At 45.4% G+C, this 27,579-nt stretch overlaps 1 protein-coding gene across 4 annotated transcripts in view; it reads left to right on the forward strand.

Moving 5' to 3' along the window:
- Positions 1–27,579, forward strand: part of ADCK1 (aarF domain containing kinase 1) — a 98,174-nt gene that overhangs the window by 12,413 nt on the left and 58,182 nt on the right. The window lies entirely within an intron of this gene.

A 27,579-nucleotide genomic window follows, 5' to 3' on the forward strand; every position in this document is an offset into this window, starting at 1 on the left:
CAACGTTTGAAACGGACAAAATGACCCTTGTTCTTCAGGTACCCAATTTTCCTGCCTGGAGGTAATCATCATTTCCTGTGTCTCTTTTCAGAGCTGTCTGCTTCTAATTTAATCACTCTGTCTTTATTCCTGCCACAGATGACCGGTAGTTACACATCTTTCTCCCAGAGTGTTGGTTCTCTTGCATTGCAGATTGGGGCTCTTGCTTTGTATATTTAGCCTTCAGCAATAATGCCTAGGACGGAGAGGGTTTCATGTCTATCTCAGTGTCAGGATATGTCCTTGCCTTTGGAGAGGCCACACAAAGAATGTAAGGTGTGCATTCAGAAATCCTGAGTGTGAATTCTGTACCTTGGCTTTAGGAGGGTCATCTAGCCCTAGCTAGCTTCTGTTTTCCTTGTCTGTAAACTAGAGATGGTTATTGTACTCATTGAAGAGTCTGTAGACAACATTGGAGTCAGTGAAAGATAAACCAGATGTGAAGGTAAGTCAGAGGTCTCCTAGAAGGTAAGCTTCATGAAGACGGACGTGGTGTATGCTGTGAGTTTCCAAGTCTGCAGCACCACAGGCACCTAGGACACAGTTGGTGCTCAGGAAAGGCTAAAGGGTTATTGTAAAATCTCAAAGCACTTGTCTTTGAGGTATAGTTTTCCCCTGCTTTTCTCTGCTCTGTTCCCCATCTATTCCATGATGCTGCCTTTAAAATTCTCCAGAGATTTCCAGCCTAGGATTAGGGTAGGGTTTATCTCCGGGAATCTGAAGAGCAGGTGGGTTGTGAGGAGTTTGCTCTCTAGGATATAAGTGATCTGAAACACAGAGGTATCACAGCTCCTCCGGAAGCTGACAGCTCCGTGTTGCAGTAAATCTTCAGCTCCAATAAGCCTGTGCAAAACCCACACAACTCAGTTACAAGATTTATAAGCTGCACACCTAGATTGGGCAGATTTACCACTACACTACTCTATTCCCCAGCTGTGAGATCCCTTGCTACTTGGCCAGGAGGTTTTGCTCCATCTTCCTTCCACTCCTCTTCCTCTATCTTCTTCCTCTCCTCTTTCTTCCTTTTCTAAAACACCTTTTCCTTCCACTGCCCAGTCATAGGCCTTTATTTGATCAGGGGAGAAGGTTCACATGAAATCACCTGAGTATGTGTCCCACTTACTCCTCTCCAGGGCAGCCCCTCTAGAGGAAGCAGAATTAACACCAGAATACAAACAGCACCAGGGTAACCTACAACATTTCCCTCTTTCTGTTCAATTAAAAGTTGTGCTCAGATATAAATTGAGCACAACTATTACTGTTATTCAATTTATCAAGTATAAAAGATAGACTGAACACTCAGTCCATCGATCTTGTCAATTTAGATAAAGCACTCTAACATCTATTCTAACTTAAAAGGCTTACAATTCGACACCTGAGTTATGTCCTGGTTTTAGCTTGAATACCATCTGAATATCATCCTCTCAAATCTGTATCATCTTTCTCACTGATAAACAGCTTGGTTTGGCTACGAGACTACAACCAGTCTTCAACCCTGTCAGAAATCCGAGAACGACTAACATTACCTGAAAATATAGGAAGCACAAAACATAGCTGACTACCTGTGCAGTCTCTCATTCCTCAATCAGTCCTCAGCCTTCTGGCCCAGCATCATTCGACAGACCTTTGTAAAGCAGGATTATGAAGACTGCTTACCCTGTCTTGGCAGAGCTACCACTTGACTATTTTGCATGGTGTGCCCTTTTCTTGGACAGTGTTTTAGTCTATAGATGACTTGAGGCAATTCTTGCCTAGTGGCTATCTCGCCACAACTGGAACAATGCCACTGATGCTCAATTTCTTCTTTGAACCAAGAAAGGGGTGCCGTTAGGAGCAGACAAGTCTCTAGTCAAATGATCTTTAATAACGAAACTGCCTGGCTGGAGAGATGGCTCAGTGATTAAGAGCACTGACTGCTATTCCAGAGGTCCTGAGTTCAAATCCCAGCAACCACATGGTGGCTCACAACCTTCTGTAATGGATCTGATGCCCTCTTCTGGTGTGTCTGAAGACAACAGCAGTGTACTCATATATAATAAATAAATAAATCTTCAAAAAAAAAAAAGACAATGTCTTAAAAAATAACAAAATGGCCTTAAATGTCATATTCTGCTGACTTTTGATGCCGTTGAAGAATATCTATGCCAAGTATATCTGGACTGTTCTTAATCATTTCTATTTATAACTATTTATAATTTCTTTTATTTTAATTTATTTATTTCTATTTATAACTATTCTTAATCATTTCTATTTGAGTAAATTAAAAACACTATTAAATTAAATCAGAATATAATATAACCATGAGTTTACTGTCTGGCCCTTAACTTGTGCTACTATTTATCCTAAACAGTTTGTAATGGCCATTATTAGAAGGACTGGGTCCAAGCCATGTATTCTTGGATGAGTTGCACAGACACAATGCCTATCAAAGAGTAACAATATTAATTATAAATCTTGTGTCAAATATAAGAAATTCACACCAATGAAAGCCTTAAATCTGCATCCATCTATAAGTTGCATACCAGTGTAAAAGTCTAACTTCAAGTTGCATTAATTATAAAGATTTCTACCAATATAAGATATGGCCATACAATGTTTTGTTTAAGAGTAAATTTGATAACCTATTCCTCTTTGTTTATTCCTCTAATTTCTGTGATATTGCTATATCCCCCTTCTCTACCCCCTTTCCTTTACCTGAGAAGGAAGGATAGAGAAGAGGAAAGGAAAGTTAGAAATTCCCGAGTCTAAGCTCTCTGGTTTCCTTCCTGTCCAAAGCTACATTTGTAAAATCTCGCGTAATATGACAACATACCTGTAATTCATAAAATAACCAGAACTATCCACTTCAACCTAAGGGACTTGGGCTGATGACTCTTCAGAAGTCTTCCTGCTGAATACGGGCGATGAAAACATTCTTCAAAGGGGTGGAGAGGGGTAGGGAAATCAGAAAATTCGGTTAGTGTTAAGGAAGCTGCTTTAGCACCTGTTATTCAGTCTCTGCATGTTTGGGAGATTCAGAGCTTGACTGAAGTTCTGACAGGATCTGTCTGAAAGGTTAGATAGGCAGGATGGCTTGGAACTTGTGGCAAATCCCAAAGCTGTGTGGGCAGCAACCAGAAGCTGAGCAGGTCAGTTCAGCATCTCTGAGGATGAGTCTCACCAAAGCTGTACACTCTGATAAATGACTCTCACGGCCACAATTCTAGTACCAGTAAGATATTCCTATGGATTGTGCAGGGTGCACAGGTAGTCAGGGATGAAATTCTCCACGTCTGAGCAGGTGAAAGACAGTTGCCTTTTTTATGAGTCAGTTTTATTAATAAGCAGTTGTGATACGCCTTCATTCCTGCCATGTGAAGGACGGCATGGAGAATCTTTACCTGTCCTGTGAGATTCTCTTGAAATCTTCCTAGTTCTTCAGGGAGTCTCCCCCTGTCACATCTGATCCATAGCGCTCTGGAAGGGGTCCAGGGCCTAGTCTCCTTTCCTGTCAGCACAAATGCAGGGACTTCCTTCAAAAGCAAAACCAAAAAACCAAAACCACCACCAACAAAAAACCAAGTCCAGACTCATTTTAGTAAATAACACAAATCAAAGCAAATAAAGCAATCTGAACAAATATTAACCAATGAGACAGTATTTCTACCATCTTCATGACATCAGGCCTAAATTATTATTTCATATTCCTGTTTACTTACTGTTTAGGCCTATTTCAGGCTCGATTTGTCATACCAGGCAAAGCAATCCCAGAAACCCCTTAAGGGGACCATTTCAAAGATCCCTACTTTTTAAAACCTCCCCTGAAGCACTTTATCCTGTGTCCCTACCCTCACCATTCCGTGGAGCTTACTATTTCCTGTGTCTACCAGCTGCCTCTGTGTGCTATCTCCTTCACCTCTTCTCCACCATGAGAACCATTGTAAATGTGCTGCAGATCCTAGGATTGCTTTGGCCATATCCTTCCAGTCTTGGGAGATTATCCTATGTCCAATAGCCCAAGAAGTCAGGATTTGTTTTGCAAATGGCAAATGCATCCTCAAAATAGTGACAATTTGCTTAAATGTTCTCAGTTCTAACACATCCAAGGGTTTCCATTCTAGTTCCTGTTAACCCTGTGGAAGGTCATCCTCTGGAGGCCTTTGTTGTGTACTAAGCAGATAAACTAAGGTTTGTTTTCTAGTAACCTTTGGTTGGCTTTTTCTCATTTTATCTCTGTCTCTACCCAGGTATTTTCGTCAACTGAAATTTTAAGGTCCTCCCATAAGGTCTGTGCTCTTGCTTCATATCTCCCCCTTTGTCCCTCCTCCTGCTCCTTGAGTTCCTGTATTCTCTGTCCAAGGTTCTGCCTCCACATTTGAAACTCTCTTTATGTTGTAATTCTGATATTGTAGCATCTACCTTATTTTGATTTACTAGCTTTAATGAATTATCTCTAGATTCTAGTTCCAAATTTTATCTATCCCCTTGCTGTTCAGTCTGATCTGTGAATTACTGAATCCTTTTTTTTTTTTTAATGTCTTTTCCAGCTCCTGTCCCCAGCCTTTATTCTCCTCTTTTTCTTGCTTATCTTGACCTATAAAACTCTGAACCTTTAGTTCTGTGTCTCCTCTAGGCTGTGTTGCCAAGTCTTAAGTTTATCTCTCTGTTGCTCAGTCTCATTTATGAATTTCTCTGTGTTTGCTCAAGTCCCTTTTTTAAGGCATGTAATTTTTTTTATTTAGAGCCCTGCCCTTTGAAAAGACATAGAAAAATCAAGAGAATAAATATTGCAGTAACCATAAATCTCAAGGTGTCTATTTCCTTTAAATCCATCCCTGTTGACCCGTTCAAAATATCCTATAAAGCCCAAAAGGTATTTATTGTGTTTCTCATCTTTAAGATCTATCTGTCTGTCTGTCTGTCTGTCTGTCTGTCTGTCTATCTATCTATCTATCTATCTATCTATCTATCTATCTATCTATATATATATATATTTTTTTTTTTTTATTACCAATTTTTAGTTTTATAGTACCTGAACTGGAATCTTTTGTACCTTTGTCTCCCTCTGCTGTTTAATTCAGGACATTGCAATCCTCTGATTCTTTTATTCACTGGAGCTGACTGTAGAAAGAACTGAGTCTTCTGTGCTTCTTTTCCTCCTTCTCCTCTTCCTCCTCTCCCTTCTCCTCTTCCTCTTCCTTCTCCTCTTTTTTTCTCCTCCTCCTTCTTCTTCTTTGATTCAATAATTAATTTTTTCCCCCAAATGTACAGCTGCTTGAACCTGTTCATGCATCTTCATCAGCAGCTGGGGCATCTCTACCTTTTGTGTCTTTGGTGTATATGACTTGAGCTCAGTGCTTTGAAACCAGCTTGCTAAGTAGCTCCTGAAGGGCTGTCCTGGCCAAGGAACCTTGAATCCTCAGTCTCTTGAAGACCACGGCTGGAGTAATAAGCTTATGGTTGGGAACTTCCTTATGGAGTTTACCATGTATAGCTTTGTCAAACAGCAGGAGACTGTTTAGCTTCTCCTAAACTTTGCCTTTGGGCCACTTCTTTTTGGCCTCACCACCAGATTCATGGACTGGATCTTTGTCTTTTTTTGGCAAAGTTTCTTTGGTATCTTTCTTCTTGCCTTTGGGCGGCATGGCAAAGCTCAGAGAGTCATGTAGGCCCCTGAAGCCTCACTAAGATGGAGAAGGCTTCTGTGCTTCTGAGCAGGCTCTCTGTCTTTGGTTTGGGTTGCAGCTGGCGGTGTGCTCACAGGTATCCTGTGGTGCAAGCAGTGGGGAGAGTCTGGTTGTCCAGTGTGGGAAGCATGGAAAGGCTCCCTCTGGTGTAGACACCCTAGTCAGCTCGCTGTGTCTACCAGAAAACTACCTTGCAGGCAGTTGTGTTCCAAGGTTCCCTGTCCGTCCCTGGGAATCTGACCCTGGAGCTTCCCAAGTCCAGCTCAGGGCTGGGTTGCTGTCCCTGGCTGTAGCAGTCTGCCTGGTGCTTGGGGAGGTAGCCTCTCTGCAGCTCTTGTGGACTCCTCAGACCCAATCAGCTTTCAATCCACACACTGCTGCAGCCTTAGATCGCTGCCCCAGCTGTTTATTAGTAGTGGGGGAGGGGCAGTAGACTTTTATCTCTTGGTAGATGGGTTCTAATTGATATGATTGCGTGATGGGTGCCCATTTGTTCAGTGTAGTGTTCTCTAGAGTCCATCCCCAGTAAGCCCATGTAAAACCCATTCCTCTCAGTTACAAGATTTATAAGCCACAAGCCCAGACTGGGCAGATTTACCACTACACTACTCTCTGTCCCCCAGCTATGAGATCCCTTGCTACTTGGGGCTTCTCCAGGCCATGAGGTTCTGTTCCATCTTCTTTCCATCTCCTCTTCCTCTGTCTTCTTCCTCTCCTTCTCTCTCTTCCTCTTGAAAGACCCCCACAGAGGGGAGACCCTCAGTCAAGTCTCAGGATAACATGACCCCCCAAGAACTCATGAGAAACCTTCCTTGCTGCAATTACATGAGGTTTTTTAATTGACCAGTGCACTGGGGTCGAGATTCATATCTCACGCAGGAGTAGAGGAGTCTGACCCTGAATGGCTAGGAGGAAACAAACCACAACTGGGGGGGGGGGAGTGCGTCATTGAAGAATACCAAAAATACCAGTGAAGAATCATAAGGGAAATACCTGGTTTCTCAAGATTGCCTATAAGGTGAAAATTACCAGTGAAGAATTGCGAGGGGAACATCCGGTTTCTCAAGATTGTTTATGATGTGTTATTTAACTTTTATGTTTTTATGGTCAGTCAGTTCCTGAAACAGAGTCACTGAACCTGCTATCCTACATTTTTGGCTCTACTCTATCTGTTAGGGGTCTTCTACTTTACCTGTTAGGGGGTCAGGATTTATCCTGGTCTTTCACTCTACTCTCTGAAACCTCCAGCCCCACCTTTTCCTTCCACTGCCCAATTACAGGCTCTAGCCTTTATTTGACCAGTTAAAATGGGGAGAAGGTTAGCATTAAATGACCTGGGTATTTATTTGGTTCACTCCTTGTCAGGGCATCTCCTCTTGAGGAAGCAAAATTAATATCAGAATACAAATAGCACCAGGGCAACCCACAACAACTCTGGGGATCCTGTGAGGAAGGCAAAGCCAGGCTTGGATGAGAGGGCAGCATGTGCTGGCTGGATGTACCAGGTAACAGGGTGATTAAATACTTCAGGAGAGTTCTCATGGTGGCTGATACCGGAGGCTAGGCATTGTCATGTCCCTCATGTTGCTGCTCAAGCTGGCATCTCCAGGTTCTGTAGTATGCTAGAGCCAAGGCTGTGGTAGTCAGGGGCTTGCAGCACTCTCAAGGGTGGCACTGGTAGGGTGGTTTTGTGACTCCTGCATCATGGAGAAAGCATGTGGCGCCATGCTAGGCAGCAGGGGGTTTAAGGGTGGGCTCTGGAGAACTGGATTCCTGATGCCTGATGCTTGTAACTGAGGTTTGTGTGACTGGACATGTTCACCCTCCAGAAGGTCATCACTCTGAGTATAGACATCCAGTCAAAAGGCTGAAGGTGACAGGTCAGGATGGAGCTGATTCTTAATGAAGGATTGGGCTGTAGTGGGTTCTCTCTTTATAGGGAACAACTGGACTTTTCTTTGGTAATCTATGTGTCTGTGTCTGTCTGTCTATCTGTCTGTCTCTCTTCACCCAAACACTTACATGTACACTTACACGTTGTATTAGTTTGTCTTAGAAATTGATTTAGGGGTGGTCCCTAGAGCCAGTTCTGGCCTGTTAATATTAGGTCCAAGACATTTTATTAGGAATTTCAACTTTCTCTTTCTGTCAGATTGACTGAGAGCGTAGGCTGTTGGCTTGTTTCTGCTGGCAGCCATCTTGCCACTGTAATGAGAAAGCCCATCTGTGGGTGGGGTTGGTATTAGAGAGTTGCGTTATTTAAGTTCCTGTGTTGAGTTGGACTTGAAGCCACTCTCTCACTGGACTTCCCTGTTATGTCCTCAGTAAATTCTTTCTTATTAAAGTGATTTGCACCTAATATTAATCAAAACCAATGAGTCTTGGTAATACAAGGAACTCTTGGAGAAGGATGTGTGAGTTTGAAGTATGATAGGCATTTTGAAAGATTGCAGGACGATCAATAATTCAAGGAAGATGATACAGGAAGAGGTTTGTGTGGTCCAGGGTTGAAATGGAGCCATCATGGGTCAGGAACCTGGTCTTAGTCCTTGCCAAGGACCTCTGCTTCTCTTCTGTAAGAACGTGACCATGGTCTTGGTCTCAGCTGTTGAATGAACGGAGAGGAGAAACTTGTTACTGAATTACTTTCTTTGTAGATGAGATCTTGAAACACAGGGTAACAGCTCCTTAGTTATTTATTTTATGTTTTGTGTTGTGTGTGTATATGATGTCTGTACTTGTGTGTGTATGTGTGTGTGTGTGTGTGTGTGTGTGTGTGTGTGTGTGTGTGTGTACTTGTGCATGTGTATGCTTGTGTTTGGAGACCAGAGACTGACGATGGAAGTCTTTCCTTGATCTCTCTTTACTTTTTGAGACAGGGTCTATTACTGTACATGTGGTTCATTGACTCAGCCAAGCTGGCCGGCCAGTGAGCTTCAGGGGTTTGCCCAGCTCTTCCTTTGTTTGTGTCTATGGTCATACATAGACTTTTAGGTAAGTTCCGGAGATCGAAGTTCAGGGTCTCACGGCCTATACCAAGGTACTTCACTGTCTGATCCATCTCCTTAGCCTGCTCCTTTTTCTTTCTTCACCCCATCTTTATTTATACACTGGGATTATATGTTCCGGTGTATCCAGAGAAGGAAAGGGCCTTCTTCTCTTTCTTCCAGCCCAGATTCTAGTTTGGCTCTTTCCTGTTCCTTATATGACACTTTTGTCTTTGACAGTAAGAAACCAGCCATTTACTTTCTTAGTACATTTCCTATTTGGTTTAACTCTAGACAGCCTAAGACAGATGAGATATGCTGGGTGGTGTGGCCGGAGACAGATGTCCTAAGGCAGACACGACCTCTGAGGCCTACCAGAGCAGACTGGCCTCAGATGGGTGAGGTTCTATATTAAGGCGGTATTGAAGCTGACTCTGGAAAGGTGGAGCTTTCCAGAAACATATACTGTCAGGAGCAAAGTGATTTTGGCTGGGGCTCATGGGTATAATTTGGGGAACTGTGCATGAGACAGATAGATACAGATATTAGTTCGGTGTGTTTCAGTTTGTGTTGCTGTGAGCAAGTATCTGACAGAAGCATCTTAAGGTAGGGAAGATTCATTTTGGCTCAGAGTTTCAGAGACATTTCAGTCTATCATGGTGAGCATGCATGCCAGGCAGTGTGAGCACGAAGCATTGTTCACATGCAGTTAGACAGGAAGCAGAGCACTCGAGCCAGGACTGCAAACCGGCATAACCTTCAAAGGCCTGCTGCTGCCACCTTCTGCCAGCCAAGCCCCGCCTCCCGAAGGCCCCACCGCCTTCGGCATAGCAACACAAGCTGGAAATAGACTGTTCAAACATTAACCTTTGGGGACAAACATGGACATACGAGGCCAGGTTTCATATCATGGAGTAGAAAGTCATAGGATATTTTCAAGCACAGTTTTGTTGAATCTTCAGTGAATTAGAATGTTTAAAGTCACTAGTTACTGAATATTTCTTCAGCTTTTATTCTGTTGATGGGGAGAGAGAGAGAGGTAGAGAGGGAGGGAGGGAGGGACAGAGACAGAGACACAGAGAGAGATAGAGAGCACAAAAAGAAAGAGACTGAGACAGACAGACAGATATACAGACACACCCACATATAGAGTCAGAGACAAATACAGATCCCCCCCCCCAAGTGTGAGAGAGACTGAGATGGGGCTGGGGATGTCATAGTACAGGAAGGGGCTTTGATCCTGACACTACCATACCTACTAAGCCTTTCAGCTGACCTTACCTTGTGTTATGGAGCAGACCACTGGGCCTGAGTGAGGTGCTTCAGTTCAGCAGGGTGTATTCTCTTAATTGCTGTAGTACTGAGCCTTGAGGAGGTAATGGGTAATCCATTCTCTTCTTGCCTGAGAAGCAGAGCCAAGGAGACACAGGATGCCATAAGGAGACAATCAGTGTCAGCTGTGTTACTGATAAATGCTGGGCTGTAACATGAGGTTTGGGTCAGCTTGCCGAGCATCACCTCCAGACTGGATAGACGTCCTTACCCTTGCTTGTGGATGGACAAAACGGGCATGAGGGCAGTTAAGGAGATCCAGAAAGCAAAGAAGACAGGAAGTAGAATGAGCTGGACATGCTACTGCCCGCCAATCTAATCAGTGATTCCTCTGTCCCAAGCAGAAGAGAGGGAAGAGTTAGCATCATGCTCTATTGAGACTCCCCACTCCCCGCTTCTGTGAACCTTAGGGGAGGTGCTCACCAGCAGGAAATAAGAGAGATGGAGGTGGATCTAAGGTAACCCCTGTTAGCAACTGGTTCCGAGCTAGGGGTATAGGAAGGAGCTCTGCATGTGGTTAGATGCTGGAGCCTCATCTGAGCATGGGAACTGTGTAATTGTCCCACTGTCTCTCTGCACATGCAGTTCCTGTCTACCTGGTGTGGACTCTTTTCAGTGGATTTTCACACCCTGTACCCCTCAGACCCTCTTTCTCTGCTCCCCATTGTTATCCCGAGCCTTCCCCTGCAAACATTGCGTAGAGAAGGGAAATTGAATCCTTGCTATCTCTGACTGGCTTTCTCAGAGTCTAATAAATTCTGCAGAGTCTGAGCTGCACACAGTGTTCTGGGGTGGGGTCATCTGAGGATTGGTTCTCTGGGGTGAGGGAGTCGGTCTGTGACTGAGCTGGCACTTTTTTTTTTGGCCTGTGTCCCCAAGTCTTTCTGAGCACCACAAATCCATGCAGTTCTATGGAGGGGCCCTGATTCTGAAGCTTTTCTGATCTTGGGATATGTCCACAGGAGTGGGCTTGGGTGCAGTCTGGGAGACTTAGGGGCCACACTGCCTTCTTTTAGGGGAAGGCATGGCAGGACGGCAGCTTCCCCAGGGACTGGGCTCACCTATGCTGGCCTCTCTGTGGGCCCAAGGTCATTGATCTAGGCTCATTAGTGGCCTAGGGACCATGTATTGACAGTGCCCAATTTTGTCATATCTGCACATGGCTCTTATATTTTAAAACACGGGGAGTGTGTGTGTGTGTGTGTGTGTGTGTGTGTGTGTGTGTGTCTTGCAGGAGTCAGTTTTCTCTTTTCACCATATAGGTCCAGGGACTGACCGTGTGCTCAGGTGCTCATTCTTGGCAGTTGAGCATCTTTACCTGCCGAGCCATCTTGACCGCCTTTCCTCTTTTTTGGTGCAGGGCTGATAGCATTCTGTGTACTACCCACAGCTGCCTTTTGCACCCCCTTTTTCCTCACTGGTGTTGGGTCCTCTTTTGAGAAGCAAGCCTAAAGGCATCTCTAGGGAATGCTGGGCTAGACCCTGGCTGGCCCCACCTGCCATTACTGCCTTCTCTCCCCAGCTGAGTCTGGCCACTCCCTTTCTACTATGCTCCTGGATCATCTTTTTTCTTTCTTTCTTCTTTTTTTTTTTTAATCTCCGGGGACTGGACCAGGCTCACAGAAGCCTGTTGGGATGGGGTTTACTTCTGCTGCTCCAAAGCAACAACACTTTCCAAAGGCTGTGGCTCTAGTGATATGAAACAGGCCCCTGTACTTCTGGTGGTAAGAGTGCTGTCTCTGTATTAGCTGTGTGTGTGTATATGTAGTCCCTTCTCACTGTGAGGGACCTATCAGGTTGTTTTTGAGATGTCCCTGCCACCTGTCCCCATGGGTGATAGGGATGGTCACCATCCCATTCCCCACGGAGAACGGCAGAGTCTGCACCCAATGCAAGGCCCTCAGCAGGGCAGGAACTGCGGAAACCCAGTGTCTACCTGCTGTTGCCCATTTTAGATGCATCCCAGCCTAGTGAGACAGGTTTCTGATGCTGAGAGCAGGTGTTCACATGCACTAACCACTAATTACAAGACTGGCCTGATGCTAAGGACTCTGGTGACTCCCAGACAATCTAGCAAGGTAGACAGTATTGTTCTCATTGTAAAGAAACCTTAAAAATGTAAATTTCCTAGGTTAGAATTTGAAGTACCGGGTTTTCAGTGTCATCCTCATAAATATGTCATTATAGTTTTTCTTGGTCTTCCCCTTCCCACTGTGCCCTGCAGTGTCCCTCCTTCAGCCGATTCCTTCTTCCCCAGCCAGCCCTTTCGATGAGGGAACTCTGGCAGAGGTTAGTTAAGTGACTGTCTACCTCCCCGTGGATGTCATACAAATGACTTAAAATGAGTGGCTTAGCACAACAGAAGTTTATTCTCCTGTGGTTCTGGAGGCGAGAAGTCCACAGTCAAAGGGTAACAGAGTCGTGCTGGTTCTGGGGGCCCAGGGAAGATTCTCTGGTTTCTTCTGGAAGCCCCAGGCAGCCCTTTGACTAATCTGCAATGTCTGTCTCCTTCTTCCCTTCTCTGTTTTGTAAGGACAGTTGCCATTGGTCTTAGGCATATCTCCCTTTCCTCCCAGATAGTCTAGGCTGAGCACATCTGAAAATTATCAGTAATGTTGACAAAAATCCTCTTTCCAGATACGGCTTCAATGATAGGTTCCAGGGGCTAAAATGTGACTCTTTTTTTTTTCCCCTTTCCTTTCTTGAGTGGGGGGGCTGGTAGTTTATTGTTAAGCACATCCCAGGAGCTCAGCTGAGGTTCACAGTATAACCCTTCCAAAATCTTCCTGGCTGTGAGCATCCAGGACTACCAAGCTAACAGTCTCACAGGCATGGATCCCTCTGCTTGCTCAGAGTGTGGGCTGTTGACTCTTGACATTCTGCACCCTTCATGCTTTCAGCTCGTAGCCATTTCACTTGAAGAGGTGTTCTTGGGGTGTTCATCCTGGATTTACGAATTCTCATCCCTTAATGTGTTCAGGAGGCCAGGCCTCAGGGGCTGGGAGGACAGCTCCGCACCTGGGCAGGTAGGATGGATGTGGTACTCTTGCCTCAGTGGCTGCTCCTCTAAAGTAGGAATGTGGGAATAGCCTGACCCTCCTCATGAGGTGTGGAGGAAGGCGCTGCCGCTGCCACTGCCGCCGCCACCGCCGCCGTGGAGGTGGTCTGACTGCTCGTTAGAGTAGCAGTGGAGCAGGCTGCTCTTCCTGCTTGCTTCTCACTGTCGTGGCCCCAAGCAGCTATTTTCTACCAAATTAAAATCCACTCAGTGCTCTTCCTCTCCCCAAATAAAAACTCCTCTCCAAGCTCTTGCCTGTTACAGCAAGACTTTTTAATAGACTCTGCCTCATAGAGCCACAAGACATATGTCCAATTAGCAGAATAATTTTGCTTAAATATCCAGATAGACTGTTGACTGACAACAGCGGCACATGTTTAAGGCTAATTTAAGACAAAGTAGTTTGGGAACGGTGGTACTGCCTTTTCCCCATCTGTATTGGACCCATCCCCCAACCTACTGTTCAGCTTTTCCTTGGGGATGGATCTCCATCCTGACCGTCAAAATGATCATAAGGGACATCTCCACGCTGTGCTTCATCACTGGGCAGAGTATCCACGTCATATAGAGTTGTCATAGAGACAGCTGAGCAGCTACTGCTGAGTGAGCAGCTATGGTATGCCAGCCATTGTGTGGGATGCTGGGTACGGGATGGTACGGCCCCCCTTTTCTCCCGTTCGCCCACTGAGACAGGGGTTTTCTATGCAGTCCTGGCTGCCCTGGAACTCACTCTGTAGACCAGGCTGGTCTTGAACTCAGAGATCCTCCTGCCTCTGTCTCCTGCGTGCTGAGATTAAAGGTGTACACCATCACTACCACTGCCCTGCTACATTTTGTTTGATTTCTTTTTGGTATTTCTTTTTTGGTCATTATTGGGGGAACAAGAGGTGAGTAAGAGTTGTGGAACTCAGAAGAGCACTTACTCCAGAAGACAGGGACTTGGTCTCTCTTGCTGCTGTACCATGCACGTAGCAGAGTAGGCACAGTACATATTCTTTGTTGAGAGAAGGAGCGAGATATTTTGAGCTCTTGCTGAGTGTCACCAAGCAGATACAAGGTAGTCACAGGACACATGAAGGTGAGGTTGAGGAGGGCTCTCTGACCTGGGCTGTGTCTGAAGAGCTGTCCAGCAAAGGGAGCCTGGGAGGCTCTCAGAGGAGCCAGAGCAGGTCTGTACTTCCCTGGGCTGTGTTGAAAGGGTGAGCTAGCTTCCTTTCCTGTGTCTGTTTCCTTGTCGCACTGATGACGGGCACTCTCGAGAGCTTGCAGCCCCTGTGCTGGTACGTGGTCAGGGTCTGCACCGAAAGTGGTGGAAGGTCCATTGCTATAGACATTCTGGCCACGGATGGGGATAGATGCCATGTGGCTCCCGTGTGACTCTGATTCTCACCATGCCTGTATCAGCAGCCCTGCAGGGAGGCAATGGCAGAATGTAAGCCGCCCTGGGCAGCTTCAGGGATCCCAGGGCAGAGATGAGGAGGGAGGCTGGGGCTGGGAGAGACGTGTACCAGGGCATGGGGAATAGCCTTCAAGAGTGTGTGTGAGCAAAGTGTCCCAGTGTAGACTCCACCATACCTTCAGATCTCACTGAGAAACACCAATTCAAAAATAAAGCATTTCAAGGTAGCTGCTATGTTAGTTTCCTGTGGTTGCCATAACAGATTACTATTGAAAACAATACAGTCTTAGGGTACTGGAGGTCAGAAGCCCAGCGTGATTCTGTGTGGACAAAATGAAGGTAAATGCAGGTGTCAGCAGGTGGCACTCCCTGTGGAGGCTCTGGAGAAGAGTTTGGCTCCTTAATTTTTCTGATTTCTTTCTTTCTGATGTTTTAAGATAGGGTTTTTACCCCCCATTTTTATTGGATATTTTATGTGTTTACATTTCAAATATTACTCCCTTTCCCAGTCCCCCCTCCCATTCCCCCTCCCCCTTCTATAAGGATGCTCCCCCTCCCACCCACCCACTCCCACCTCAATGCCCTAGCATTCCCTGACACTGGGAAACAAGCCTTCACAGGACCAATGGCTTCTCCTCCTATTGATGCCCAATGGCTTCTCCTCCTATTGATGCCAGACACTGCCATCCTCTGCTACATTTGCGGCTGGAGCTGTGGGTACCTCCAAGTGTACTCTTTGGTTGGTGGTTTAGTCCCTGGGAGCTCTGGCGGGTCTGGTTGTTTGATATTGTTGTTCTTCCTATGGGGGCTACAAACCCCTTCAGCCCCTTCAGTCCTTTCTCTAGTTCCTCCATTGGGGTCCCTGTGCTCAGTCTGATGGTTAGCTGCAAGCATCCTCATCTGTATCAGTAATTTTTTTCTGATCTCTCTCTCTCTCTCTCTCTCTCCCTCCCTGCCTCCTTATGCCCCTCTGACCCTCCCTTTCTCTCCTCTTCTCTCCTTCCTTCCTCTTTTCCCTCCTTCCCTCCTTCCTTTTGTTTTTGTTTTTGGTTTTTGAGACAGGGTCTCACTATGTAACCTTGGTGGGCCTAGAACTTATTGTATAAACCAAGCTGTCCTTAAGCTTGTAAAGGTTCTCCTGCCCCTGCTTCTGCTGTGATGAAAAGTGTTTGCCACCACACCTGTGATGGTTTGAAAGAAAATGACCCCTATAGGCCCATAGGGAGCAGCACAGTTAGGAGGTGTGTCCTTTTGGAGTAGGTGTGGCTTTGTAGGAGAAGGTGTGTCTCTAAGAAATGGGCTTTACAGTCTCTGATGCTTAAGCCTGCCTAGTGTCACTCTCTCTTCCTGTTGATCCAGATGTAAAACTCTCAGCTCCTTTCTAGCACCACGTCTGCCTGTGCGCCATGACAATAATGGACTAAACCTCTGAAACGGCCCCCATTAAATGCTTTCCTTAATTACTTGTTTTGCAAGACTGGATTTCTCTGTGTAGTCCTGGCTGTCCTGGAACTTGCTCTGTAGCCCAGGCTGGCCTCGAGATCCACCCGCCTCTGTCTCCTGAGTGCTGGGATTAAAGGCGTGCGCCAGGACTGCCCAGCAAATGCTTTTCTTTATAAGAGTTGCCACAGTCATTGTGTCCCCTCACAGCAATAGAACCCCTAATTGAGACAACACCTGATGAGTTTTCTGGTTTTTAGAGATGCCCCAGGTGTCTTGGCTCATGCTCCTCTCCCCATCTTCAAGGTCAGCAGCATCTGGTCCAGTTCTCTCGAGCACCCCTACCTTTGTCTGTCTTCCAGGAGCTTCCACACTGTGATTACCACTACGTAGCTGGGCAGTGTCCCTCTCATTCCCTGTCTCAGGATTGTGGGATTATTAGCAGTCTGATTTTCTTCTGCAGAGTGTGAACTGCTGTTGGGTCTGTTAGGAAAACAAATCTCACTATGAAGAATCCCAAACGACATTTCAAAGCACAGAGTAATAAAATGAATGTTGTACCTGACTCTTGTTTACTTATCACTGAAGAACTTTAAGCTGTAATTCCTGTCTACATCTCTAAACCAGGACACTTTTCTAAGGAATCACAGTGCCATTAGTACATGTGATTAGATTAACAAGTGTTAATGTCATTTGTATTAGGATTCTCTAGGTTCTGAACTTCCTAAAGCTGCAAACCTTTAATACAGTTCCTTATTGTTGTGGTGACCCCCAACCACAAAATTATTTTGTGGCTACTTTATAACTGTTATGAATTATAATATAAATATTTTATATGCAGAATATCTGATATAAAACCCCTCAAAGGGGTTGTGACCCCACAGGCTGTGAACTGCTGCTCTAGATGAACAGGACACAACACAAATATGTATAAAGTGCTATAATTTGATTGGCTGGCCTGGATAGGCTGGGTGGTCCAAAAGTGGCTGTTTGTTCACTGGAAAGGCTGAAAGCCCTGTAGATTCTGACTGCAGGAGGGTGCATGCTTTTGCAGTTCCAGTCTGGCACCAAAGGCCTGGAAGGTTCCCAGAGACCCACCAATCATCAGCCCTCTCAGGAAGGCTCATGAAGCTGTGTTCTGGTGTTAGTGAAGGATAGCAGCAGTGGTGGTGTCAGCAGCACAGCGGCAGGGTAGATGCACTTAGCCATAAGAAGCAAAAGCAAGCAGGCAAAAGCAGCTTTCTTTCCATCTGGGCTTTTGTTGGAAGGTTCCACTCTGGGGAACCTTGCTCTTCAGATAACTCTCCTGGGGAAGGGTGTCTCTTAGTTGATTTCAGACCCACTCAAGTTGAAATCACATCACCTAGCCACTAACTGAGGTCAGCTTTCCCTAGATTCCCTACCTAATGCTTTCCACATGCTCCTGAACCTGCTCAGCCTCACTGTCCTTCTAGGAGCTTGGCCTTCTTGCCTGTATCTTTTGAGAGTTTGTTTTGATTTCTGCTGTCAGCCATGATAGTACAGGGCTTGTTTGTATAGATGTGAAGAAGAGACTGTCATCCTGCATCGAGGCGGGTATCCTGAGCACTCACAGGGAGCCAAGAGGGGATGCAGGCAGTCTGGGCCTGGTATTCTGCTCATGGCCTTGCCATTTGTTATTCTTGTCTGTAACAGCCATTCCAGAAATGCCCCCACTTTTCCGGTCGCCGAGCAACTGTGAGAACAAATTAATTATGCATTTTCTCACTGTGTGTGATTAAGGGGCAGATGGAGGGAAGGGTTCTCTGTAGCTTTTCTGGCCACGAAGTTCCCAAATGGATACTTTCCAGATTGACAAGTGCAGGTCCCCAACTCCTGTGGGCATCTGTGCAGGCATGCTTGCTCTTTGGCAAGGGGAGCCCCAAGTTGCCAGTAATAGCATTGTTATTCCCTTAAATTTGCAACAGCCTTACCGTTTGCTGAGTGCTGTAGTTGGTCATGACAGCTTATTTGTTGGGATTCCAGGGATCCTGGGACAATTTTTTTTTTTTTTTTTTGCTTCATATCTCCCTAAATTATTGTCGGCTGTGTTAATTCCACCTCCGTTCCCCATTAAGCTATAGGCATTGGTCTGGGAGACGGCTCACTGCTATGCAAGCCCGAGGATCTGAGTTCAGTCCCCAGAAGCCATGTTTGAAGAAAACCAGATAAATGGGGTAGTGCACACCCAGTGCTTGGGAGAAGGAGGCAGGCAGATCTCTGTGAGTTGGAGGCCAGCCTGGTCTACATGGTATGTTCCATGCCTGTTGGAGTTGTATGGTGAGACTCTAATAGTTTTTCTGTCGCTGTGATAAAACACCATTGCTAAGGCACTTACAGAAGGAGCTTCAGACATGCACTCATTGGTCTGGAAACGGTGATTTTAATTCTTTTTCTTCTTGAGAAGTACGATGGCTGGCCATCCAATTTACAATCCTGCCTTGGCTTAGACTCACTTCCTAGTCTAGACAGGCTTTGAGCTTGTGATCCTTTGGCCTCTGAGTGCTGGGCATGCAGGCCTGCATCATCAGGCTTGGCTTTAATGCTGCTCTTTATTAACTGTAGCACTGGTTTCAGCTTAGTTGATTTTGCTTGATATCTGTCCCTCTTCTTAGGAAATAGTATGGCATGCTTTCTCCATCGTCTGCATGGCTGCTAAGTTTCCAATAGTTGTTAGATGTTGTGTTTTATCTTTTTGGGTATCATATATTTTTGTAATGAATGGTCTTAAATTTTTGATCTGAGGCCTTGTTAAGTGTTTTGAAGGGGATAGATTTTTTTTTTTCAGGTCTTGCTTTTATATTTGTTAGTTGGAATGAGATAGTATTTAGGATATTTCTGGCTCCTGAGGCCGGGACTTTCTGGGTATGAATTATGAAGCTTTTCCAGTCTGGATGGTAAGAACCTAACTCTAATCTTTTGGGGTTTGTGTGTGTGTTTTGTATGTGTGTAAGCTGATGAGCCTTAAGCTGAGCACCAGGGGACGGGCCCTGCACAGGCTGCCAGCTTTCCTTTAGCATTGTTTGTCTTCACGCCTCTCCTCCACTGTGAACTCTTTCTCTCTCCATCTCTCAGCTCTAGGATGCTTCCCACAGACTCTGCTTTAAACTGGGGCCACTGTAGGGTTCATCTTCCTTCTTCCACCATTGCTGGATGCATAGGGTTTGAAAACCATTCTTTTATGTTTTCAATGTGAATGTGAAGGTAACAGAAGTTTCTTTTCTAGGACATTAAGGCTTATGGCCTGGGAGAACCCCCAGGTTTAGATTTGCCATCTCCTAAGATGGGGAAGACTGGTCTGGATGACATTTTATGGTCTCAGGTGTAGTGGGAAGGACATGCTATGTTTCAGGCACTTGTTGGACACTAGTGTGATGTTAGAGAGGCTATTGGATCTGCCCTGCTCAAGGTAGGGGAGCAATCTGGGTAGGTGATGCTGGTTTGTGCACTTTCAGTGTGTGGAACTGGGGGAAACTGCAGAGGGAGCAATCTAGAGAGTCGTATTAGCTGGTGCTTGACTTTCTGTCTTCGTTGGAGCTTTGGGTGTCCTCGTGAGCACTAGAAGGGCTTTTCCTCTCAGTAACTGATTCTAAGAGAGCATACCTTTCCTGGCAGTATGACTTCTTTATGCAAACCAACTGGTGCAGAACCCCTATTCTCCAGCCACCTCCATTCACAATACTGTCAAGGCCTCATTTCCATAGCTCTGACTGTCCAGGACCAGGTCCCAGATAGCTAGGCATAGCTCCTGTTCCCCAGAGCCTGCAGTAGTGACTTAAGCCAGACATTCCTAAACTGTCCTGTCTCACCCCATCTCCCCTCAATTTTTTTTATTGGAAATTCTCTGCATTTATATTTTAGATGTTATCCCTTTCCCACAATTCCATTCCTCTTTCTCCTCCCATTGCCTCCATGAAGGTGCTCCCTCTCCCAACCACCATCTCTTACCAGCACCTTGGCATTCCCCTACACTGGGAAAACAAGCCTTCACTAGTTCAGAAGCCTCTCCTCCCATTGATGTCAGAAAATGCTGCCATGGGTCTCTCCATGCGAACTCATTGATTGGTGTTTTAGTCCCTGGGAGCTGTGGTGGGTTTGATTTGTTGATAATTTTGATCTTCCCATGGGGTTGCAGACCCTTTTAGCTCCTTCAGTTCTTTCTCCACTGTATCAGTATGGCTCTGGCAGAGCCTCTGAGGAGGCATCTATATCATGTAAAATGCTACTTGGCATCAGCAATAGTGCTTGGGTTTATTGGGTGCATATGGGATGGATCCCAGGTGAGGCAGTCTCTGGATGATCTTTTCTCCAATCGCTGCTCCTCTATTTGTCCCTTTTTTTCCTCCCATGAGCGTTTTGTTCTTCTAAGAAGGACTGAGGCATCCACCTACTGGCCTTCCTTCTTTTTGAGCTTCATAAGTTCTGTGAATTGCTTCTTGGGTATTCCGAGCTTTTTGGGTTAGTATCCACTTATAAGTGAGTACATACCATGAGTGTTCTTTTGTGACTGTCACCCCATCTTTCCTATAGAACTTACAACAAAGGGTTGTGTCTCTACTTTCTATCTACCCTGGTAGTTTTCCATGTAGCTCTATGTGGCATGCCATGACTTCCAGGGATTATGACTAAAAGCTCTTAAACTTCCTTCATGATAAGTGTGTCCATGTTTCTGCATCTTACTATACTTGATTAAAGCACTTCTCAGGGTCCTTTAGAGTAAGTATAGGAATACTTATTCTAAGCACATATGTGACCTCACTTCCCAGCAACCTCATGAGATAGATATTGTTTATGGATTGATTGAAGACCAAGTTGTGAGTGGTTCTGTGACTTGCCCATGGTGCTGCTGCTGCAGTTCAGTGTCATAATCACATTGTCCTCATCTTCATCCTCTTCACCCTCTTTGGTATATGTTAACTGTACAGTGTAATGAGTTCACTATGACATTGTCAAACACTATACCCAATTAGATTCAAGATTGAGTTGGCTCTGTTTGGAACCAATGGCCTTGTCTTTCACTGTCCTCTACTTCTTCCTATCATTTGTAGGGCACTTGTATATCTGTTCCTATGTCTCATGACATCCCTAAACCTTGCCTAGTTCTGATGTGGCCCCCATGGATTCAGTCTGGCGTTGGCTCCTTTCTGCCAAGTTTGGGGAGGTAGAGCCTCTCCTCCCAGGGATTCAGGAAAGGAGAATGGTCCTTTTTGGGCCTTTGCTTCATTGGCTCAAATCATTAATTAATCGGCACAGAGTTTATCTTATTAGTCATTCATTGTCCCCCACTCTCAAACCACAAACCGGGCTAAGAACAATGCTTTTAATTAATATGAGGCAGATTAAACTCATTATAGCACGGTTATTGGTAATGAGGTAATCATAAGGCATGTTATTGAGCTGGGAGTGAAAAGGAAGGAGCCTGGGCAGAGACACAGTGCCAGCTGCTCTGTGGTAGGTAAGTGGGTATGAGAGGCTGATGTTGGCCTCTTGGTGAGGAGGCACCACACCCATACATCCAGTTGAGCAGTAAAGCCAGGGACTGGGTAAGGGCACAGCTCGTGTCCAGTGAGCAAATGGGTACCAGATGCAAAGACACAGAAATTGGGGATCTCTGAGGAGTCCCTGAAATTATGTTTAGAATAATACTCCATTTCTGTGTGTGTTTCTATCTTTTCATTCCCTCTCTCTATCCTTCACTGCAACCCCTCCTAACTTTTTGTGAGAGAGCCTAGAATTCTCTAGTTAACCCAGATAGGCCTCATGCTCATGAGCCTCCTGCCTCAGCCTACAAGTTGTGGGATTAGAAAATGTGTGCTTCAGGTGCTATTTGCATTTTTATATACTGATGCTTTACATTAAGTGACAGTCAGCGAAATTAGCTTTTGTTTCTATTAGGTTATAGGACCCAGGCTTATTAGACTGAAGGGAGGGAATAGATAAATGTTTTTGTTTGTATGTATGTATGTATGTATGTATGTATGTATGTATGTATGTATTATATATGTATATATGTATATATATATATATATATATATCTGTCTGTCTGTCTGTATTGGCTTTTTTTCAGACAAACTTTCTCTATATAGTTCTGGATGTCCTGGGAACTCACTCTGTAGACTAGGCTGCCCTCAAACTCACAGAGATTCTCCTGCATCTGCCTCCTCAGTGCTGGGATTAAAGCGTGCACTACCACTGCTTGGCTGTATTTTGAATCTTAGTCATTCTGACTGGGATAAAAATGAAATCTCAAAGTAGTTTTAATTTTCAGTTCCCTGATGGCTAAAGATGTTTAACACTTTGAAGATGTTTCCAGCCATTTGTATTTCATCTTTTTGGGAACTCTCGGTTTTATTAAGCTTTAGACATTTAGTTCCCTGGGGAGATTGGTTTTTTTTCCTTCTGTGTCTTTGTGCTAATTTTTGAGCATTGGTTCTGTGCTGGACCAGGAGCTAGGATTGACTTCAGGTCTTACTTTATTTAACCACAATGGTGGCATAATTATTGTCTCTTTCTGCTCAGGAAGAGACCAAAGTTCTGGGTTTATCGAGGTTTGATGACAGTTAAGTGGCTAAGTAGGATTAGGGCCCAAGTCTTCCTGACTCAAGTTTCCGTGCCAGTGACTAGCAAGTCACATGACCATCCTTGTCTGTTTAGGGGTGAATATACCCTTTCTATCCTTCTAAAATATATCCAACTGTCAGGGCTACCTCACTTCCTAACCTGGTGACCATCCAGTGCCTGTCATGTGGAGTGACTGGGCAGTTAGCTTACCTTCCTGCTGTTGACAGGTTTGGCTGTATGGACTTACATTTACTCCTCCTACACTGTAATCCCAGGACTCACAAAACCCACACCAAAGCTCAGTTTTTGCACATGGTGCAGAGGATACAGGGCTGGGTGTCTAGAGGATGAAGGCTTGGACCACTCCTCTATTGGCTGTGAGGCTTTGAGATTGTCACTGAACTCTGAGTTCAGTGTGTCTTTATGACTTTCTGAGTCTTTATGGACATATCAAAGACCTCTGCTCTGGGGCTGGGAAGATGGCTCAGTTGGTGAAATGCTTGCCTTGCTAGCATGAGAATCTGAATTTGATCCTCAGAACCCATGTACAAAGGTGAGCATGGTGATATGTGTTGGTGATCCCAGTGATGGTAAGATGAGCCAAGGAGATGGGTAGATCCATCCCTGGGGCCACCGGCCACCCAGCTTAGTCTGCTTGGTGAAGTTCCAGTCTGTTAGGAGACTCTCTTATACAAAAGGGGAGTGGTAACTGAGGTTGTCCACTGAAACACACCACATCACACACACACACACATGCACACTCATACTCACGCACACAGGGGGAGGGGGGCAGGCAGACAGATAGAGAGACAGAGATCAGAGATGGACAGAAAGACAGAGACAGATGGAGATGAGGAGGGATACAGAGAGAAAGACATAGTGTTGGAAGGGAGAGATCCTGTTTCCAGAAGTAATATGCAGATTAAAAGTCCTGTATTTGAGTGTTTACTGTGGGACAGGTGTATACTTACACTAGGGCACTGGAAAATGCTGTTGCATTTATTATAGCTGCTGCTGGCTGACAGGCCTCAGCTGTCCACTTCGGCAGCCACTAACTCCTTAAAAATCACTCCAGTAATCATTCATCTTAAGTGACTTCACAGGCAGTTTCTTGACCACACTAGCCACATTTCAGGTGCACATTAGCCACTGTGTAGGCACTAGACCAGAGCATTTCCATGTTCCAGGAAGTCCACTGGGCAGTATGTTGTCAGCTGGCCCTTGTGTGTCAGCCCATCCTTCCTGCACTTCTGAGGGTGCATGCTCAAGGAAGTGTGCTTAAGGATCAGAGTCAGGAGATGAGGAAGTCAGGAGATCCTAGGAGCTTTGTTAATCGGTAATACATGTATGGCTAGAAGATGATCCAGGAAGATAGAATTGTTTATCCCTCCGTGGATTCCCAGCTGCCAGTCGGCTCATCGCCGCGCTGTGCCAAGTGGAGTGGGTGAAAGTCAGAAGCTTTGTACTAAGCCAGTAACTTTCCTTATGTTAGAACAAGCCTGCCTTGGGCTGGAGAGATGGCTCAGTGGTTACGAGCACTGACTGCTTTCCCAGAGGTCCTGAGTTCAAATTCTAGTAACCACATGGTGGCTTATAACCGTCTGTAATGAGATCTGATGCCCTCTTCTGGTGTGTCTGAAGACAGCTACAGTGCACTTATATAGAATAAATGAATAAATCTTAAAAAAAAAAAAAAGAATAAGCCTGGCTTCTGATCCAAAAGGACAGTGGACCCATGGGAGCTGGACCAGAGCAGAGACCCTGAGGTCTGAGTGTCACTCTGTTAGTGACATTTGCATTTTCACCATAAGAGAATATTTTTACAATTTTAGTAAGTAGAAATACCCCCCTCTCTGTGTGGGCATGTGTGTGTGTGTATGAGTATGTGTAACTGTGTATGTGTTAGAAGCTGGATAAAGATGACCTCAGGGCTTCTTCAGTGGAAATGAGGGTACCATATGCAGTAGATGTTGACTCAATTTTATGGATCCTGGGTTTGGGAGTATATGACATATCTTTGCCACCAGTCTACATCTTTAGTTATCTGGGTAGCTTAAGGTACACAGAACATACTATAGATACACAGCTGTACCCAAGAGCTGATAGATGTCCCAGGTAACAGGTGAGCCAGGGTTGCCTGGCTTCCCCAGACTTGAGTGAACCAAAGATCTCTATGTTGCTCAGACACTGTTGAAAGGTGACCATTCCTTTGTGTCAAGAGATAGCCATTTGTCACTGTTTCAAGTCACAGGTGATGGACAATGAACTCTGCTTCCTTTTGGAAGGGCTGCACAGGATGAAGACAGTGCTTTCTAAGGACTCGCCACAATTGAGATATGTAGATGTTAAAAAAATACAGTGGACAGGTCTGCCAGCAGTGTGTGCACACACATCTAGACATACACACAAACACACAGACACAAATCACACACGCAGGCCCACGTGTACCCAGGGCACCTCACAGCATACATGTATGCACAAAGCAACACAAGCTTCAACTTTCAGGATGCACATACATAGTGACACACACACATGCACACACACACACACACACACACACACACACACACAAACTGTGGCTCAAATTTTTCTCTTGATCTGAAAAATCCTTCAGTTTTCATCTTAACCATTGCAAATTTAACTTCAAGGCTTAGCACTATGTAGCACCCAGCTTCTAATTACACAAGTAATTGGAACAGGGGAAATTGAATGTGAAGAATTGTTAAGTAGTGGAAGATGACTAACCTCTAAGAGATCCAGTGAGATTCTAATGGTGGTGACAGTAAACAGGCACAGCATCCATCCCTGGAGATGAAGGGCAGAGAGGAGGGCTGGGCCTGATGACCCAGCTCAGTTCTCTCTATCTTGGGCAGCCTGCTGCTGCTGGAAGAACTTGTTAGTAGGTATGCGCACAAGCTAATCTGTAGGAAAGGTCACAGCCATAGGCTGCTGTTGATCTTTGAGCTCCCTGGAGTGAGTGTCTGCCCCTGCTGGTGCCCGTCTCTGCTGAATACTAAAACCATGAAGGATGACCCTGGCAACTTTCGGTCTTCATAGGATTCCCCAGCTGCCTAAACCTGATACATAGCCATAGGATTAAAGAAACTGTGAGTCCATTAACTGAGAGGCAGTGGAGACGGCCCCACCTACAGGGGTTTGATTTACTAAGGTTTTGTCCCTTTAGAGGCAGGGGAAATGGCCTAATTGGTAAAGTGCCTGCTGTGTAAGCATGGGGACCAGAGTTTGGACTCCTGTCACCTACATAAAAGTTGGGTGTGGTGGTATACATCTGTAAGTTCAGCATTGGTTGAGTCAGGAGACAGGTAAATGGGCTCCTGGAGCTCACTGGCCTGTCAGTCTGGAGGAATGGATGGTCCAGCTTTTAGTGTAGAGTCTGTCTCTTTAGTTAAAGTGGAGAGCAATTGAGGGGGACCCCTGATGTCGGCCACTGCCCTCCACAGGTGCTCACACAAGCTGAGATGTTTGTCTATAATAGTTTAATCTTTATACTGACCACTTCTCAGAACTACTGCTTAGCCTTGGCCAGCTGTGGACCCTGCTCTACCCAGTTCCATATGTCCGTCTGCTGCCTGGCACTGGCCAACTGTGATTCCTGCTCTACCCAGTTCCATATGTCCGTCTGCTGCCTGGCACTGGCCAGCTGTAATTCCTGCTCTACCCAGTTCCATATGTCCGTCTGCTGCCTGGCACTGGCTGGCTTTGTCCTGCTTTCAGTTCTTTGTCATCTGGGGTTGAAGCAACCCTTATGGATGCTACGTGGGTGTTTTTCTGCTCTCCATGTCTTAAGGCAATCTCCCTGCCTCTGAACTCCACTTCCTTTCGGGTCACTCTCCAAGTTAGAATTAACTTCTTTCTCACTGTCTCCTGCTAGAGGAAACAACTACCATGGTGCCTCTCGGACCCTGTCTGCATCAAGGCCAGAGGACTCCACAGAACATGTTTCCCCTAGAATGGGTTGTGATGGGCATCAGAACTGTATACCGGGGTTAGAAATGACTGGGTTCCCGTGGGACTGAAGACAGCCTAGAGCTGAGACATGGGCGTTTAGGACTGCAGAGGTCTTTCTTTTAAATTTCTAACTTTTTTGTTTATGTGTCTCAGCATTTGGATGCATGTGTGGATGTACACCAGGTATGTGACCGGTGTTCATGGAGGTCAGAAGAAAGCATTGGATCTGTAACTGCAGCCACAAATGATTGTGGGCCGCCATGTGGGTACTGGGAACAAAATCAAGTCCTCTGCAAGAGCAGCCTTAACCTCTGAGCTGTCTCTGCAGACCTCCCAGTGTTCTCTTCTCATTGTCTAAAGTCAGTGGTTCTCAACCTTCCTACTGCTGTGGCCTTCAACGCAGTCCCTCATGTCGTGGTGACCCACAACTGTAAGATTATTTTCATTGCTGCTCCATAGCTGTGATTTTGCTGCCGGTACAAGTCGTAATGTAAATATCTGTGCTGATGGTCTTAGGTGACCCCTGTGAAAACTTCCATGACCCACAGGTTGAGAACTGTTGATCTAAAGCAACAGTTTGCTGTGTGGCTCCCCTGACAACTAGTTATTTGAGAAGACATTTCTTCCACTTTTGTAAATTCTTCACATGGCTTTATTGCCAATTACATCATTATTCTTCTCAGCATTGGAGAGTGTAGATTCACCTTCAGTGTTCAAACGCCTTTGTTACTTCATTGGTAGAAGCAGGTAGCAGGTCTCCACAGCACACTGGAACTCACTGTTTCTTAAATTATATGTAAGGTGCATCTTTCTTTAGAAGCCGTAGATCCTACAATGCAGGACTCACCTCAACTCAAGACCCTTAGCTTGGCTGGGCTGAGAGCTCAGGAGGAGCATCTTGGGTGCTTGTGAGGACACCTCTCAGCTCTATTAGAACGAGTCACATCAGGGTGTAAATGAAGGGTCCCATGACTGATAACCTGCCCAGAAGTCTGCTCCACGTGAGGGAATGAATAAAGTCCTCAATTCAGTTTTGTAGCCTTCGGTCTGGGATTCATTTCTATTTTCTAAATAAGACAATTGATTTTCTTATCATTGAAGGTATCAACT

Source organism: Micromys minutus (genome assembly GCF_963924665.1).
Source record: "Micromys minutus genome assembly, chromosome: 1".
Taxonomy (NCBI): Eukaryota; Metazoa; Chordata; class Mammalia; order Rodentia; family Muridae; genus Micromys; species Micromys minutus.